We start from the raw sequence: 20,447 nt of genomic DNA, 5'->3' as shown, positions 1-20,447 counted from the left end.
GAGGCGAAAGATACCAAAGGTGACATTCAAACTCATAAGTCGAAAATAAACTAACATCGCCATGGCAAAAAAACGAAAAAGACCGAAAGACAAACAACAGTATACAAAAACAACATAGAAATCTAAACTAAAGACTGAGCAACACGAACCCCATCAAAACCGGGGGTGATCTCAGGTGCTCCGGAAGGGTTAGCAGATCATGTTCCACATTTTGCACTAGTTGTGTTGCTCATGTAAGTACAAACCCGATAATAAGTCTAATTCGGGGATTGTTGTTACGACAATTGGAACATATCCGTCGTACATTAAATGTAAAGTTCAGTTCCTAAAAAAGAAGCAAAGGATACCAAGGAGACCTTCAAAACTCGTCAGTAAAAGAAAAACTGACGCAAAAAACTAAACATTTATACGAACTTGGGTTGAACTCATGTGACCCAGAACGGTTAGTAGTTCTTGCTTTATACGTGGAACCCGTCTTGCTGTTAATTGAAGTAAAACATCGATGATGTTATAATAGAGGAAAACAAATTATATTGATTTAACAAAAAACGTCATGTCACTGAAGAAGCAAGAAAAACATATGAATAATCTGTTCCAACAAAGTTAAAGAAGCTTTAGCTAACGCTTACGCTAATTGCCTTCCTCGTAGGGAATATTCCAATTGTTCTGATTGAAATATTTCAGAGCCAAACGATTCTCCTCTTCCTTTCAGATTTAAGCTAAGTTCATGAGAAAAAATTCATAGCAATAACATTGCACAGAAAAATGTTTATATTTTAAGTGAAATTAAGGCATGAGTAGTTTACCGATGTTCAAATCGTAAATTGATTAAGAAGTGACCAATGTTACAGAAACTGAGGGAATCGCATGAACTCCAAAAAGGGCAAGCCCAGGTGCGTCGACGGGGTAAGTATTTCCTGCTATGCATTCATCACTCGCCATGCTAATTCACACTCAGCCAAAATGTCACATTCGGGAAAGGAACAATCAGTAAAATTACAAATCAGACGACTATACTAGGAGCTAAAGATCTAAGGCCGCGAAAACATGTCGCTAGTTAGTTGAGACACTTTTGCAACATTCTCTTATTATCGTGTACAATTAATTTCGCATATACTCGATAATGACAGCAAAAGTTGTCAAGTCCGATTCAGTCTTTAAACCAGACTTAAAATTTCACCAAATTACATTAAAATGCAATGTAGAAAATATGATCAAAACAATCTATCACCAAACAATTCGCGAATAAGAGGAAACATGGAGGCCTTGGTAAATTATATTGAATATACGCTTAATACATCTAACGATTTCATTTTGTTTATTTACTTTTTGTAAGTCAAAAGATTTTTTTTTAATATATTGACTATTTTCTGAAAAACATAGTTGAATAATTCATATGCACTAATCTTCACATGGTTAACATAAGGACAAAATGAATGTGTATCAAATCAGGAATATGACAGTTGTTTTCCATTCGTTTGATTTGTTTGAGCTTTTGATTTTGCCATTAAGGGACTTTCCGTTTTGAATTTTCCTTGGGGTTCGGTATTTTATGTTATTTTACTTTTTACATATTTTTTCAATGATCTTGGAATCATTCATTCATTTTGTTTATTTACTTTTTGTACAACCAAAACATAATAGTGTTTTAACTACAATTTATTAAAAACATATGAAAAATTAATAATAACCACTAGAAAGACATGTTTATATTTTGATATTGGATTTGAAAAATAATGCAAAGATTCTAAACAATGTCCAAATGAAATAATTGTTTATTTACGAAAGGTTTACTTTGCAAAAACAATTAAAAAAAACTATTTTCCAGCCAGCCGGAAGAATAGTTTTGAAAACTAATTGAATATAAGTAAATCATTTTTGAACTGTATAGATTTTACATTGAGATTGAAAATAATGTTGCAGAACGCTGCACACGAAAAGACAATATCCCTTAATAGTTTTCAATTCTATTTTAAATAAACAACATAAATGACATTGCAAAGGAATTGAATTTGATCAAGATAAAGCACTATTCTATGGTATGTATCAATATTTTACCCGAATAATATATGTATTTTAGCATAATCTGAGGTAGTCATACTGTAAAGAATGTGTGTTTTTAATAGAAAAATACAATATCAATGACATATATGAAATATACTATTTAATTCAAATATACGTTCGTGATTCTTGAATACTTAAAGAGATTTGTTTGGTTTTTATTTCAGTTATTGTCTATTCATCAAAGGCAAACAATGAGTATAACAAAGGAAACAAAGTTAGTTGACATCGAGATGGGAATACACCAAGTGAGAGGACTTCTTGAGGACATATTGAGAAAGCAAGACGAGAATATCCTAAATTTGACTGAACAGACAGTTTTAATACAAGAAACAATACAAAACCTTCTTGTCGCCACTTCAGCAAACATGTCTTCGACGTCACCCACACAAGAAGGCAAAAATTGTGGTGCACCACTATATATTCAACGTCTGCGACTTACTTAGACGCTATATGAATTGCATTTGTTGTATATGTATATGTATATGTCATTCATTGTTACGTGTATATCTATTATTATGATTTATATTTTTATTATTGATTTTTTGTTATAATGTTTCGTGCTTCTTGTTGGCAATTTGAAAGATTGTTAATAAATAATTATATAAATTACAAAGTTTTAATTTACTTGATGTTTGTGATTTGTCATTTTCTATAAGAATGCAACACATGTATGTTGTAGCATCAAACTTTATATAATAACAACACAAATACAAGTTAAGTGTGATATTTACATCAAATATAGGTGTATATCGAAATCGTATCGAATATTGTAGCTTTTTTATTGTATAAATGTAATATGTATAGACTTCGTCAGCAATCTTAAATTCGCAAATTTGAATTATCATCCTTTACGACTGACAAAAATAGCTGATCTGCAAGTAATTCACTATATATTATGTGTCGTTTACAACTTTCGATGAGCGGACGAGAAAATGCATCTCTCGACTAATTGGTTAAGTGCATAGGTTCCACAGAAGCACGGGTTCAAATCCCTCTGAGGTATGGGCAAAGCAATTTTGCAGACCTACATTGTTGGGCTAAATTTCAGACAATGTTATTTTGTGGTGTTAGCTGCACGTTTAGCTCTAGTTTATCCAATGAGGAATGTTTATCGAAAAGTTGTCTTATATTGTAATGAATAAATTAAAAAAAAAAAAACATTAATGTGACTCCATTCCTTCAACAAATTTGCAGCTCGCAAATAGTTTTATGGGCGCAATTTCAGACTATACTGATGACGCGAGAACAATAATAAAGAAACTCTTTTTAAGATAAAGGTAACGAATTTAAACGTTTTTACAACGACAGTCAAACTTATTGAAAGCTATTTCAAAACAATAATCGTTCATTCTAAGAGTTTTACTTGTTAAGGGTGATCGCTCCTTTTGTTTTTGAATTTTTGCCAGATATTCGGAATCCTCTGGTTTGATCCATGTAGTGGCATTCAAAAATTTTGCCCGCTAACCCCTACTTTTCTTTTCATAATTTTATTAAATATTGTTTAAAAAGCCATATTTGAAAATCTTATAAAATCCTTGTTATTTTTTCATAGTTTTTGAAAGAAAAAAGGTGCCAATGTTAAATGTATGAAAAATCTAGAGAGAATCATTTCCCGCCAAGTTTTCTATGGCTTATATCTCGAAAACAATGACACGGACCCGTCATTATTTTCTGCTTTTTTAGTTGTGTTATCTATATACTATCAATTTATAACAGTCTTTTAAAAAGCTTATTATTTTGAAACAGAGTAGCGAACATCCTTAAACTAAAATAATTGAAATATAAATGCAAATGCATATTTTCTAATTTGCATTATTTATTGAAATAATTGCATTAAAAGCTTTTACATGTCTTTTAACAAAGTATATCGATAGTACAAAAAAAGACTACTGCTAACATAGTTTGCACTAATCGGGTGTTGTAGTTTGAAAGACGGTATCAAAGGTTTCGAATAGTAATGATGTCGTCGATTCTAATTGTTTGGACGACATAAATATCGCTTGGATTAGACTTGTGTTTACAAAATGACATTCCCAACTTTTTAGTAGGACTTGAAGGGTTGCAAGGCCCTTTGATTTTATCACTACAACCGTAGTTGAACACAATTCTGTGGTAAAGAAATTATCTCTGTCCAGTCGATGAGGCCAACTAAGTTTTGGTCTGTTCGTTTGATGGTTTCCCTTCTGATCACATGTTCGCTGGGACATAGCAGATAGCTGCTATAGGAAATACGGAAGTCAAGCTCAGGAAGATTGAATCCAATTACTTGCCAAATTTTCTGATCAAAGGCTATTTAGAAACAAGGAAGTTTATGTCCCATACCGTTAAAAAAACAACAACAACAAAAAAACCAATACAATACAATACAATACAATACAACCAAATTCAAACATAACACACAATACAACCACATTCAAACATAACACACAATACAAATCCATTCAAACATAACACACAATACAAACACATTCAAACATAACACACAATACAACCACATTCAAACATAACACACAATACAACCACATTCAAACAATAACACACAATACAACCACATTCAAACATAACACACAATACAACCACATTCAAACATAACACACAATACAACCACTTTCAAACATAACACACAATACAAACACTTTCAAACATAACACACAATTCAAACATATTCAAACATAACATACAATACAAACACATTCAAACTAACACACAATACAAACACATTCAAACAATAACACACAATACAAACACATTCAAACATAACACACAATACAACCACATTCAAACATAACACACAATACAACCACATTCAAACATAACACACAATACAAACACATTCAAACAATAACACACAATACAACCACATTCAAACATAACACACAATACAAACACATTCAAACAATAACACACAATACAACCACATTCAAACATAACACACAATACAAACATATTCAAACATAACACACAATACAACCACATTCAAACATAACACATAATACAACCACATTCAAACATAACACACAATACAACCACATTCAAACATAACACACAATACAACCACATTCAAACATAACACACAATACAAACATATTCAAACATAACACACAATACAACCACATTCAAACATAACACACAATACAAACACTTTCAAACATAACACACAATACAAACACATTCAAACATAACACACAATACAAACACATTCAAACAATAACACACAATACAAACACATTCAAACATAACACACAATACAACCACATTCAAACATAACACACAATACAACCACATTCAAACATAACACACAATACAACCACTTTCAAACATAACACACAATACAAACACTTTCAAACATAACACACAATACAAACATATTCAAACATAACACACAATACAAACACATTCAAACTAACACACAATACAAACACATTCAAACAAAAATAATAAAAAAAATATGTACATATCCTCCAAAATGAAATCCTCTCTACCACGGAAATACCTTAACATACTTTTTCCAAAAACATTCAGTTTTGCTCAAATGTTAAATCAATGGCGATTCGTTAAATTAAAAAAAATCACATTAAAATGCAAATGCTGTGATATTCTACGGTAGCAGCATATGAGTTGGAAGAAAGGGTGTAAAAGAGATACATAGAAAAAGAAAACTAAAATAGAATAAGCAGGTATAGAGTTAGGAAGGTAACTACCTTCCATAGGTTATTGAGATAAATATTTATGAACTATTAGATGTTTTACGTACTACACTGGGAATAAAAATATTACTAAGAAATGCAAAGAACGGTAATTGAGATCTATGTTGAATAAACTCATCGGTTGTTTCCTTGTTGCTTGAAATAACTGTCATGCTATAATTTATATATGTTTCAACCAAAATCTTATCATAAGCATGCAAACTGAGATTTATTTCTCAGAATATTAATAAAATGGTTTTTTTTCTTTCTCCATCTCTCTCTACAGATAAAAAGTATATATTTTTCATAACAATGATATTTTCAATATTGATATAATTAATGATCATGATAATGATAATAATGATAACAATGATAATGATAATTAAAATGTCAATTGTTCTTGAACAATTGAGAGGTCTTTCCTTTTCATTATATAAAATATATGTTTCAATAGGCGTAGAATGCATTGAAAAGCTCTAAAACACACACAAAACCCTTAAAATATGGTCAAAACACATAATTCGGAATTTGGGACATGACCTTGACTTTTGACCTTATGATCTTTGTCAAGGTCATTGGTCCACGATGTCACAACAAAAGACCCCATGGGTCTAGGACCTTTGGTTCATGAGTTAAAGCTTATTTTGTCTTTTCTAAAACAGTTAACAGGGGTTATGCCCCTTACAGATAGGTCAAATCTCTTCGGCCAAATGTAAAAAAAGTTGCGCCCTTATGTCCCAATTATTTTTCACTATTTACTGTTTCTGTAAGTATTATCGTTTTTGAGATATCCAATAAATAAGTTTTAAGGTCAAAGGTCAAGGTCAACCTCAAAAAGCTTTAAAACACACTAAAAATCCTTTAGATAAGGTCAAAAACACTTAATTCGCTATCTTAGACATGACCTTGACCTTTGACCTTGTGACCTTTGTCAAGGTCATTGGTCTCTTTTGTCATTGCTGAAGACCCTAGGGGTCTAGGACCTTTGGTTCAATAGTTAATGCTGATTTTGTCTTTTCAGAAATAGTTAACGGGGGTTATGCCCCTTACGGATAGGTCAAATCTCTTCGGTCATTACGTAAAAAAGTTGCGCCTTAATGTCCCAAACAGTTTTCACTATTTACTATTTCTGTAAGTATAATCGTTTTTGAGATATCGAATAAAAAGTTGTAAGGTCAAAGGTCAAGGTCAACCTTAAAAAGCTTTAAAACACACTTAAAATCCTTTAAATAAGGTCAAAAACACATAATTCGCTATCTGGGACATGACCTTGACCTTTGACCTTGTGACCTTTGTCAAGGTCATTAGTCACCAATGTCATTGCTGAAGACCCCATGGGTCTAGGACCTTTGGTTATATAGTAAAAGGCTGATTTTGTCTTTTCAGAAACCTAAAACAGGGGTTATGCCCCTTACAGAAAGGTCAAATCTCTTCGGTCAAAATGTAACAAAGTTGCGCCTTAATGACCCAAACATTTTCCACTATTCAAAACTTCTGTAAGTATAATGGTTTCTGAGATTATCCCATAACAAGGTGTAAGGTCAAAGGTCAAGGTCAACATACAAATTTGACCTTGAGGCATTTTGAAAGTCACATGAATTGATGATCATTGGTGCAGATCCTAGATGTCTACGACTTACGGTTTCTGAGTTTTGATGGCCAACCGACACCGGTTAATTTTCAATGGGGCATAACCCTACCAATGAGCCGTTGAATCTTTTCGATCCAAATGTAACGAAGAACCGGGGTCTGGTCCTGAACAAATTTCACCCTTTGCCTTTTTTCTACCTATTACGGTTACGGTGTTTGAATGATAACAAGGTTTTTAGGTTTCGGAGGGATAACTCCGGACCGACAAAATTTTACGACTCACAGGGTGAGTTCCGGATAGGTATTTGTGACACCGATACAAAGTGTGAACCTGAAAGCGACATGGCTTACGGTTACGGAGGGAAATTTTGTCAAAGTTTGGCGGAACAAAAAGAGTAATAATTAAAATGTCAATTGTTCTTGAACAATTGAGAGGTCTTTCCTTTTCATGATGTAAAATATATGTTTCAATACGCGTAGAATGTTTTGAAAAGCTCTTTAACACACTTAAAACCCTTAAAATATGACAAAAACACAAAATCCGCTATTTAGGACATGACCTTGACTTTGACTCTATGACCTTTGTCAAGGTCATTGGTCCACGATGTCATAACAAAAGACCCAATTGGTCTAGGAACTTTGGTTCATGAGTTAAAGCTTATTTTGTCTTTTCTGAAACAGTTAACAGGAGTTATGCCCCTTACGGATAGGTCAAATATTTTCGGTCAAAATGTAAAAAAGTTGCGCCTTTTTGTCTCAAACATTTCTCACTATTTACTATTTCTGTAAGTATTATAGTTTTTGAGATATCCAATAAATAAGTTTTAAGGTCAAAGGTCAAGGTCAACCTTAAAAAGCTTTAAAACACACTCAAAATCCTTTAAATAAGGTCAAAAACACATAATTCGCTATATGGGACATGACCTTGACCTTTGACCTTTTGACCTTTGTCAAGGTCATCAGTCCCCAATGTCATTGCTGAAGACCCCATGGGTCTAGGACCTTTTGTTATATAGTAAAAGCTGATTTTGACTTTTCAGAAACCTAAAACAGGGGTTATGCCCCTTACAGAAAGGTCAAATCTCTTCGTTCAAAATGTAACAAAGTTGCGCCTTAATGACCCAAACATTTTTCACTATTTACTATTTCTGTAAGATTAACCGTTTTTGAGATATCCAATAAAAAGTTGTAAGGTCAAATGTCAAGGTCAACCTGAAAAAGCTTTAATAGACACTAAAAATCCCTTAAATAAGGTCAAAAACACATAATTCGCTATCTGGGACATGACCTTGACCTTTGACCTTTGTCAAGGTCATTGGTCCCAAATGTCATTGTTGAAGACCCCATGGATCTAGGACCTTTGGTTTTATAGTAAAAGCTGATTTTGTCTTTTCAGAAACCTAAAACAGGGGTTATGCCCCTTACAGAAAGGTCAAATCTCTTCGGTCGAAATGTAACAAAGTTGCGCCTTAATGACCCAAATATTTTCCACTATTCAAAACTTCTGTAAGTATAATGGTTTCTGAGATTATCCCATAACAAGGTTTAAGGTCAAAGGTCAAGGTCAACATACAAATTTGACCTTGAAGCATTTTCAAAGTCACAAGAATTGATGATCATTGGTGAAGATCCTAGGTGGCTACGACTTACGGTTTCTGAGTTTTGATAGCCAACCGACACCGGTTAATTTTCAAAGGGGCATAACCCTACCAATGAGTCGTTGAATCTTTTCGATCCAAATGTAACGAAGAACCGGGGTCTGGTCCTGAACAAATTTCACCCTTTGCTTTTTTTCTACCTATTACGGTTACGGTGTTTGAATGATAACAAGGTTTTTAGGTTTCGGAGGGATAACTCCGGACCGACAAAATTTTACGACTCACAGGGTGAGTTCCGGATAGGTATTTGTGACACCGATACAAAGTGTGAACCTGAAAGCGACATGGCTTACGGTTACTGAGGGAAATTTTGTCAAAGTTTGGCGGAACAAAAAGAATAATAATAATAATAATAATAATAATAATCAGAAGAAATACAGTAAGGTCTTTCCCTTTTGGAAAAGGAAATACCTTGATAATAATTAAAATGTCGAGAGGTCTTTCCTTTTCATTATGTAAAATATATGTTTAAATAAGCGTATAATGCATTGAAAAGCTCTAAAACACACACAAAACCCTTAAAATATGGTCAAAAACACATAATTCTGAATTTGGGACATGACCTTGACTTTGACCTTATGACCTTTGTCAAGGTCATTGGTCCACGATGTCATAACAAAAGACCCCATAAGTCTAGGACCTTTGGTTCATGAATTAAAGCTTATTTTGTCTTTTCTAAAACAGTTAAGAGGGGTTATGCCCCTTACGGATAGGTCAAATCTCTTCGGTCAAAATGTAAAAAAGTTGAGCCTTTATGTCCCAATTATTTTTCACTATTTACTATTTCTGTAAGTATTATCGTTTTGGAGATATCCAATAAATAAGTTTTAGGGTCAAAGGTCAAGGTCAACCACAAAAAGCTTTAAAACACACTAAAAATCCTTTAAATAAGGTCGAAAACACATAATTCGCTATCTGGGACATGACCTTGACCTTTGGACATTTGTCAAGGTCATTAGTCCCCAATGTCATTGCTGAAGACCCCATGGGTCTAGGACCTTTGGTTTAACAGTAAAACCTGATTAGTCTTTTTAGAAACCTAAACTAGGGGTTATGCCCCTTATAGAAAGGTCAAATCTCTTCGGTCAAAATGTAACGAAGTTGCGCCTTAATGACCCAAACATTTCCCACTATTCAAAACTTCTGTTAAGTATAATGGTTTCTGAGATTATCCCCATAACAAGGTCAACCTTAAAAACCTTTAAAACACACTTTAAATCCTTTAAATAAGGTCAAAAACACATAATTCGCTATCTGAACATGACCTTGACCTTTGACCTTGTGACCTTTGTCAAGGTCATTGGTCCCAAATGTCATTGTTGAAGACCCCATGGATCTAAGACCTTTGGTTATATAGTAAAAGATTTTGTCTTTTCAGAAACCTAAAACAGGGGTTATGCCCCTTACAGAAAGGTCAAATCTCTTCGGTCGAAAGTAACAAAGTTGCGCCTTAATGACCCAAATATTTTCCACTATTCAAAACTTCTGTAAGTATAATGGTTTCTGAGATTATCCCATAACAAGGTGTAAGGTCAAAGGTCAAGGTCAACATACAAATTTGACCTTGAGGCATTTTCAAAGTCACAAGAATTGATGATCATTGGTGAAGATCCTAGGTGGCTACGACTTACGGTTTCTGAGTTTTGATGGCCAACCGACACCGGTTAATTTTCAAAGGGGCATAACCCTACCAATGAGTCGTTGAATCTTTTCGATCCAAATGTAACGAAGAACCGGGGTCTGGTCCTGAACAAATTTCACGCTTTGCTTTTTTTCTACCTATTACGGTTACGGTGTTTGAATGATAACAAGGTTTTTAGGTTTCGGAGGGATAACTCCGGACCGACAAAATTTTACGACTCACAGGGTGAGTTCCGGATAGGTATTTGTGACACCGATACAAAGTGTGAACCTGAAAGCGACATGGCTTACGGTTACGGAGGGAAATTTTGTCAAAGTTTGGCGGAACAAAAAGAATAATAATAATAATAATCAGAAGAAATACAGTAAGGTCTTTCCCTTCTGGAAAAGGAAAGACCTTAATAATAATAATAATAATAAACAGAAGAAATACAGTAAGGTCTTTCCCTTTTGAAAAAGGAAAGACCTTAATAAACATAGAAAGGACAAATAATAAAAGGTAAATGTTATCATAGTCCGGTTATATGTATGTTGGCGTTTGTTTTTGTAGCAGTTCAGTATTTCTGTTGTTCCGTTTTGTTTCCTCTTATAGTTGATGTGTTTCCCTCAGTTTTGGTTTGTGACCCGGACTTGTTTCAGTTAAATCGATTTATGACTGTTGAACAGCGGTATACTACTATTGCCTTTATTTATCAAATCCTATAAAGGCTGCACTCCAAGTGCTTGTCTAGATTAATACTAACCGGGAACGCTGTCAGCCAACATTTTATATTTCATGTCGATTTCCTTGCCTTTTTTTATATGTATCCTAATTTTAGAACTGTCCTCGTTTATGTAAAGTTTTAAGCAATCATGTGTGTTTGAATCTCCTTCGACTTACACCTAGAAAACCATCTGTCCTCGTATTGTTAAAGTGTGTAGCAAGCATGTTTTTTTTTAATTTCTCATACCTAACAGCTAGACAATCATCTGGTTTGATCGAATCTCATTTGGCCAATACCTCAACCATCTGGTTAATTTGATATCCACTTAGTAACAGCTAGACAAACATCTATACTTGTATTGCGAAAGTTTGTAACAAGCATGTTTGTTTTAATCACCTTTAACTACGAGTTAGACAAACAGCTGATTATTTGAATCTTCATTGACTAACAGCTATAGGCAAATATCTGGTTTGTTTGAATCTGCTTTTACAAGCAGCTAAACAAATATCTTGTTTGTTTGAATCTCCACTGACTAACAGTTAGACAAACATCTGGATTGTTTGAATCTCCTTTGACTCACAGCTATAGACAACAATCTTGTTTGTTTGAATCTCCTTTTACTAACAGCTCTAGACAACCATCTTGTTTTTTTTAATTTCCTTTGGCCACAAGCTAGACACACATCTGATTATTTGAATCTTCTTTTACTTCCAGCTAGACAAACATCTGGTTTGTATGAGACTCCTTTGGCTAATAACTAGACTTCCATCTGTCCTCGTATTGCTATGTTTGTAACAGTCATGTTTGTTTGAATCTCCTTGAAAAAAACATCTGGTTTGTTTGATCTTATTTAACTAACAGTTTATTTGAACAGCTAAACAGCCATCTTTTTATTCATTTTGGTAAATTTTGTAGCAAACATGTTTGTTTGAAAAAAAAAAATCCAAAATCCATAAGTCGAGAAAAACTGATAACGCCATGGCAAACAAAAAACGAAAACGACAAAAAGACGAACAAGTCCACAAAACACGGGAGGCAAAGCAGTTCCTGCTCCACCCGTCGTGTTGCTCATGCAAGCACAAATCCAGTGTTAAGTTTCACAAGTAAGGACACAATTGGGGAAAAGAGAACGGAATTGTGGTAACGATAATTGGAATATATCCGGGGTCATCTGTGACATAGATAATCCATAACTGTCAACCAACTCGTGATGGTGTCCGTCAAACCTTCAAAGGAATGACTTTCAATTTACCACATGGAACCCATGCTTCAATAGCTACCTTGTAGGTAGCAACCCTCTTTCAATGAAATGATATCATGATAGGAAACGGAAGCTCTTGCATAATCATATCAACTGGAGATGTATACTCCATATGCAGGCGCTGCTTCAATGTTGTTACATTGAATATGAAAGTTAACAATTGGGAAGCTTAAATCATCCCATCTGTCATGACGTTACCCTCATTGCCAATTCTAAATGTAAATCAAGGTATGAGACAAACATAACTGTCTCTGTGGAATCCTTTATTTAAAGTTCGATTGAATAGATGCGTTCAACATAGTAACCAAACTTTTAATCAGTTAGTGAGAGGGCATCATCTATATAGCGGAACGTGAAGCTAAAGTCTAATTCTATTCATTCTTTCTCAGAAGTTCCTGTATGAAGTCTGTCGCATATGAATGAATGAACAAGTCGGCAAGAAGAGAAGTACAATTGGTTCCCATAGGAAATTCAGATTGTTTGCTAAAAAACACGTAACAAATATGTTGTGATTCAAAACACTAAGCATCTTTATGATGTCACTTTCATATAATTTTTGGTTTAAATCGGACTAATTTTACAAAGTATCATTTACTTAGTATACCTTCCTAAAACGAAATATTTGTATCTCCATTTGCCATTCTTTTTTATGAAATTTAGTTGGACAAGTTCTTTTAATCTGTATTATAAAGTTGAAAATGGGATATAATTAATCTCCTTTGACTCAAACCTAGACAACCATATGGTTAATTTGAATATCCTTTGACTAACTGTTAGATAACCATCTGTCCTCGTATTAGTAAAGTGTGTAGCAGGTTTGTTTGAATCTCCTTTGACTAACTGTTAGTTAACTATCTGTCCTCGTATTGGTAAAGTGTGTAGCAGGTTTGTTTGAATCTCCTTTGCCTAACTGTTAGATAACCATCTGTCCTCGTATTGGTAAAGTGTGTAGCAGGTTAGTATGAATCTCCTTTGACTAACTGTCAGATAACCATCTGTCCTCGTATTGGTAAAGTGTGTCGCAAGCAGGTTTTTTGTTTGAATCTTCTTTAACTAACAGCTACTCAACCTACTGGTTTGTTTGAATCTCTTTTGGATAATAGCTAGACAACCAGCTATCCTCATTTTGGTAAAATATGTTCCAAGCATGTTTTATTTGGATCTTCTTTGCATAACAGCTAGATTCATATTGGTAAAGTTTGTTTGAATAATATCCACTGACCAACAGCTAGACAAAGAATTCATAAGAAAATGCCTGTACCAAGTCAGGAAGATAACAGTTGTTTTCCATTCGTTTGATGTGTTTGAGCTTTTGAATTTTCCATTTGATAATGGACTTTCCGATTTGAATTTTCCTTGGAGTTCGGTATTTTTGTTATTTTACTTTTGACTAACAGCTAGACAACGAATTGAGTTATCTTTCTTTCTATTTATATTTTGCTATCATCTTAAAAATAATAATTACTCGAAGAACACCATAATGTGTTCCCTCAGAAAAAAAAATCCAAAAAGAATCAACTAAAAATTAAACAAAAATAGCATTTTATAAACTGTGTTTGTCTATTTGTAAAAAAAAGAGAAGTATGTGTATGTGCGGTCGGATGCTGTTATTACAGTACTTGATCTTTTTTGGGGGTAAATTTCAATATCCTCGATGTCCATTGCGACTTTCCCTTTCGTCTTTTTTTTTTTTTTTGGTTTTATTGTGTTTTAAAGATATTGTCTCATTGACGTATACCCTGCATCTTGTTTAACTTACACATATATATCATAAGTGAAAGCGTTTATATCTCAAAGATGCTAGATTCTGAATGGGTGTATGCATTTGAGATGATAAGAAAAGTGTATGTACGATTTAACATTTAAATGGGGGGAAAAAAACACTTAAAATACGCATAGGAAAATGTCCATTAATCTGTTTTAATTGGGACAATATATAACGTTATGTTGATTCTGTATGCATAGGAACAAAGTTAAAATTGATATTCAGACAAGTGAGTCTCAAAGGAAATCGGTTTTATCATCGGAAGATGAGCCTTATTTTACTATGTAATCAATAATCCAATTAACATTTATATTCTGTCCCATTTGCTATACAGTCGTCCAGGGTGGGTTCAATAAAATACTGCAAGAATTCGACAAAATACCGTTATATGGAAACATGGATCGATACGACTGTATTGGGTAAATGTCAAAATATTCTACGAGGCTCAAGTAAGGTTAATCAAAGATCAAATTGTAAATTTGGTCGATATTGTTGAAGCTTCGAGTATTAATGTTGGCTTTCAGTTGAAATGAATGAATACATAACTAAAAGTAATGAAATTGCGAAGAAATGAGAGTCATGTTGGAATTTTTTATAATCGACATTGTCATCCATACATGGTTTATATAAGCGAAGGAACAATGTCTTTCCCAGTACTGACTTGACAGATGCAGATAATATAAGTCAAAGTGCTATGTTATCCGTCCCGTAGTAAAGATCTGATGTGTGCATTTGTATGTACTGGTCCCCAACCATTTAAGAAATGTGTTTTTAAAATGTATACCCAAATTAGGTGATATCTTAATGCATTTGCTGTTTTCTACTACCCTGGGAATGAAAATCTTAATATTTTATTTTAATAAGTACCTTTTTGTAGCACACCATTCCATTTTTCACTTATTGAAGTACATATGTAGAGAGAAAATCTCACTAAATATTAAATTATATTCCTCCCAATCCCTTCCCTCGATCATAAAAGAGTCAGAATATAAACTCCACAGAGAAAAGATGATTTAAAATCTATAGTTATACAGAGTGTAATTGAATAGTTGAAAACTATATTTTATCTGTTCTTATACCCTGTAAATGGTGTTCTCTTTCTCATATGCTTTCATGTTTCTATGTCCTCTATAAATCTATAAATGTTCGTACATGAAAGTAAAATTTCGCAGAGGTAATGCAAGAAAGGCTCCACAGAGTGGCCAAAACAATTCACCAGGGTATTTTTACAAAGTGTGTATACGAGTACATGTATCATTTGTTGTGGATGGTGGTAGTCGTTTGACCATATTCTATGTTGTATTTCAAAACACAAAATTGTTCATTTGAAACTTGTAATAGCACGATACGGATATGTTGTACTTTGTAAGTTTTATTCCCTCTCAAAGTACAGAATTGATAGAGGCAGACGATATTCATCTTCGGCAGACGAGATCATTGCACGCGCTTCTCATTAAAGACTATTAGGCACAAAAGCGTTTACAAAGTTGTAAAACATCTGGAGTTTTTTCATCTTACTTGTTTTCAAACAGAAGAAAAGATAACAGAATTCCGTCGAAATTAATTCGTGTTCGAATCATTTTAAATCTTCACATTATAGACAAATACTGTTGATGTTTTAGAGATACAATGCACAAATGATATATAGCATTTGCATACGAAGGTATTGACATAAAAACATTGTAAGGTAAATATGTTGCCAAATTGCATATTTCAGTAAGTTTGGCTAACTTTGTATGTTTGTCTTCTCGTATATCATGACTTTTTACTTTTTGATGTGAGTGCTGAACTTTTTGACAAGCAAGAAGAAATTTTTGGATTTTAGCAAGCAGAGCGAACACATTTCCTCATTCCCATGAAATGAAAAGAATCCACAAAGTTTACAGGATTCTTTTCACCAGATTTTTTGTAAAAGAAAAACATATGTTTGGTCGACATTGTACGTGTATGTTTGTGATATCATTCTGGTTTTCTATGATTTCCGATCAAGTTCTCTAATCATTTGAATCAAGAATTCGTGTGAAGCAGAGCCGTGACTCATCTTGTCATTATGAGATTTCATTGACGTGTGTTTGACATGCAATCGATTGCATTAATTCTCTTTCATCTAAAGGAATGTGACTCACATTATTGTTTTATTTTCAATTCAGATGATTCATCTTAAAATTAAACGTATAAATTATGCAAAGTAAAGAAACCGTTATTTTCTTGCATGCTATATGTGTTGAAACTCTGTTGATTATGCTTTTTTCCTAAGTATTTTTTACCGCCTTAATTATAGATTTCTGTCTGTAAAAAAATAATATAATAAATTATGCATTCAAAATTAACGTTTTAATGCTTCAAGTAGTGTCTACGTATTAACTTCTTTACAGTTTTATATATGTAGGGAAAACAAAGCTTTCTACCAAATTAACCGTCATATTTTTTCAGAAAGTGGTAGAATTTTGTTTTTACTACTCCGAAGACGGATCAACATGCCAATTTCTCATCAAACGTTTTGGCTTTTCATCATTTTGACGCTACATCAGCAATATTTCTGGCAGACTGCCGCAAATCAATATCACAAATTTCAACCTAAAATGTAACAAAGAATGGTACTGAATTAATAAGATAGAACATTTCTCATATTCTGACACTTCCCTATCGATTAAAAAATCTCGACGAATTTACTAAATTGTAGTTACCCAGGCGTAATGAAAACAATCATTTTCATCGATACCGAGACATCTATAATCGGTATCAATTTGATTTCATGTGACGTATATAACTATTCTGTAGATTTTTATTTCAGAATCCATCCAATTTGCTTGCAAAGATGCAAAACTTATTAAAACACTTAGATTAGAAATGGTGGCTATGTCAATTTTGACATGACAGAAAACGTTCTTTCTCGCATTTATTATTGCAGAGATGAAAGTCTATGTCTGATATCGATGATTTATCATTATCCGGAGACAAACATCGACGGTTTTAATCGATAACATTGTGATTGTTGTACAAATGAAAATGACTACCGATATTATTATTTTACATCCAGAATCAAACAATTAGCAATACATTCCTACACTCCAACAAATGTCTGTATTAATATATTAATATATGCTGCATTGAAAAATTGACAATGCATTTGCACGTATCTAAAAGAAATTGGACCACACAAAATGTGACATATAAATGAGACATATGAATATCCTGTATAAAGAAATTGGCCAGATGTGAACAAAAAGTAATAAACAACAAAATAAAAATACCTCCCCATAAATATATAAAAGTATGTATTGTGAAAAAGTCAGGAATTAAGACAGATTGGCACGTGTTGAGAAAGAACCCTTAATGACTTTAACTATTTAAACATTTCAATGGTAAAGGTAACGTATAATAATTATATAATACTAAAGATGTATCCTTAGTGATTGCTCATTTCTAGGATTTTTTTTGTTTTTAACTTAACAAGGCAATATTCTGGTTTTTATTGATATTTTCTGCATGTCATATCCGACCGGAAGTCATATGATGAAACTCAAACCCAATCTTTGTTTTTTAGAATCGATCAAGCTACTCCGAGGTTTAATAAATTTTTGCTACATTGATTAATTACATTGATTATGCATGAACATAAAAGAAGGCTAATTTTCAAAGTAGTTAAATATAAAAGGACTCCATTCCTCTGAGAAGAATAGTCTTACTTAAAATGCTTAATTAAGAAAATCATTAACCAATAATATTGGTAAAGGGTTCAGTAGAGGATAAACGAGTGGACGTTTATTCCATAAAGGCTTCAATAATTATTTCTAAAATGATTACCCAATATTTACAGAAGTTTAACATTTAAATAAAAAAAATGGCACACAATGATATTTGAATATTCATCGCATTTAAACCTCCGCAATCCGCTTTCCCAAAAGGAGCATTGTATAGTTTTGGGGAAAAAAAGACATGTTTAGAATTAATCACAGAAATGTTTATCTTGACGACGTTAAAACATTTTTCGTGTTCAAAACGTAAATTCAATATATTCTCCTTATGTTTCAATAGCATTATTTGATATATGTTATTTTACAATATCCGTTCTAACTTAAGGTGGAAAAGATCAAACAAATATATTGTTTATGTATGTTTATTACTTTCTGCAATTCTTAGCACATTGAATGGAATCGAAATTTAAAATGTGAAGATAATGCTCTTCATTACACATACCGCTGGAATATGTGTACAAAACGGAGAAAAATACCGTTTTGTTTATTTGCTTTTGTTTTGTATGCTAGTTTGTTGTTTTTTGCTGTTGTTGTTTTGCTATTTTTTTTTGCTTTGTTTTTCTTGCAAGGGAGGCTTCGTTTTTTGTGTGTGTGTGTGTTTTTTTTGGCGCATTCCTGGATTAACCTTCATCAGTGATGTTCTGAACCAGATTTTGGCAGTCAACGAGGGATACATATATGGGAAAATTATGTTTCCTTATAAACTGTTCTAATAACTGATATTGGTTGATCAAAGCTGTTCAAGATAATTCGTAGTTCTTTATAGAAATACAAGAGAAGTCATGATAGCACGATACATCAAACTCGGCAGAAATTAAATTGCTTTCAGTTATATGGATGGAATTGTTAGGAAAACGGCTGCAAATGGCACCAATCTGTCTTCATAGTCCTGTGTTTGCATGTCATAACCGACAGTAAACCATCAAATAAATTATTTTATGCAAATATTTTATAGATTTCCACTACAGTCTTGTTTTATTCCGAACTTTTACCATTAAGATGCAATGAATAAACAAGGCATTTGTCTGCTGTAAATGTACGGAAAATTTCTTGTTTTTATAAAAGCTTTTAAGCAACTCTCAAGATAGATTTAGTGCCATTACTCTTTCACACCCATTTGTAAAAATTGCACAAAAGTATCAGTTTTAACTCTTTCATACAATTTCGTGTTCATATTTTAAGATTTGCAGCGACTGGAAAGAACATTTTTTTGCCAGATGTATTGTCTATAGGTTCAATGTAATTTACCCTGTTTTATGTAATATTTTTTATCTGAGTAAGACTTGTGATCATTCTTCTCTTGCCACCTCATTTTTTATTTGGGTATTATAATTTACACTTATAAAATCCAGAGCACTTAAAGGGACAAGAGCTGTCAAATTCATGATCACCGATTTGACTTAAATTCTCAAATTTGATTTATAACATACTAAAACGTAAATCCGAATTGCAAAAAGTTCAAAAGAAACAATTAACAATACATGGGGTCGTAATAATGTTTCAACATTTTGTGCGTATTTGAGACAAATATAAAAGTTAGAAGATGTGTTATTATTACCAATGAGACAACTCTCGACAAGAGACCAAATGACACAGAAATTAACAACTATAGGTCACCGTACGCCCTTCAACAATGAGCAAAACCCATACCGCCTAGTCAGCTATAAAAGGCCCCGAAATGACAAAACGTAAAGCAATTCAAACGAGAAAACTAACGGCCTGATTTATGTACAACATAATGAATAAAAAAAACAAATATGACATAAAGCAACAAACGACAACCACTGAATTACAGGCACTTGACTTGGGACAGGCACATACAGAATGTGGCGGGATTAAACTAGTTTGAAGGTGCTAACCCTACCCCTAACCTGGGACAGTGGTGTAACAGTACAGCATAAGAACAAACTATAAAAATCAGTTGAAAAGGGCTTAACTCACCAGATCGATACAAAGAAATATATCTAACAAAAAAAACAGACCGGACGTGGCAGGGTACTTATACATCCCCACAACAAAAAAGACACTAAGTACAGATCTGAGAGTACTCGCAATTACTGACAGCTAGTTCAAAGCCAATAACAGCTAATAAGAAAATATCATTCATCTAAAATATCAATCAGTACACATCCAACATCCAATGGATTTAGGTTAAAGACGTCATTAACAGTCGGAGAAAAACATGACCTTGTGCAATGCTATCTAATTACTAGTAACCATCGAGATGACCTCCGAAGACTGTCGATGGTCGTACGATCCGAAATAAACATAGATATAAATATAAATAGACAGAAAAGCACGTGCAATCGTATAATGGCGA

At 33.2% G+C, this 20,447-nt stretch overlaps 1 protein-coding gene and 1 long non-coding RNA gene across 2 annotated transcripts in view; one reads left to right on the top strand and one right to left on the bottom strand.

The window, feature by feature from the left end:
• The window catches only part of LOC127712605 (ankyrin repeat domain-containing protein 29-like), a 262,060-nt gene that overhangs the window by 70,856 nt on the left and 170,757 nt on the right, over positions 1-20,447 (bottom strand). The gene's annotated exons all lie outside the window — the stretch shown is intronic.
• On the top strand, positions 1,935-2,688 carry LOC127712889 (uncharacterized). Its single transcript, XR_007987342.1, has 2 exons — positions 1,935-2,039; positions 2,229-2,688. It is a non-coding gene; the product is annotated as an uncharacterized LOC127712889 (long non-coding RNA).

The sequence above is a fragment of the Mytilus californianus genome, unplaced genomic scaffold, assembly GCF_021869535.1.
Source record: "Mytilus californianus isolate M0D057914Y unplaced genomic scaffold, xbMytCali1.0.p SCAF_1, whole genome shotgun sequence".
In the NCBI taxonomy this organism is placed as follows: Eukaryota; Metazoa; Mollusca; class Bivalvia; order Mytilida; family Mytilidae; genus Mytilus; species Mytilus californianus.
Note: the sequence above shows the minus strand (reverse complement) of the source record. Positions and strands in the feature narration are given on the sequence as shown.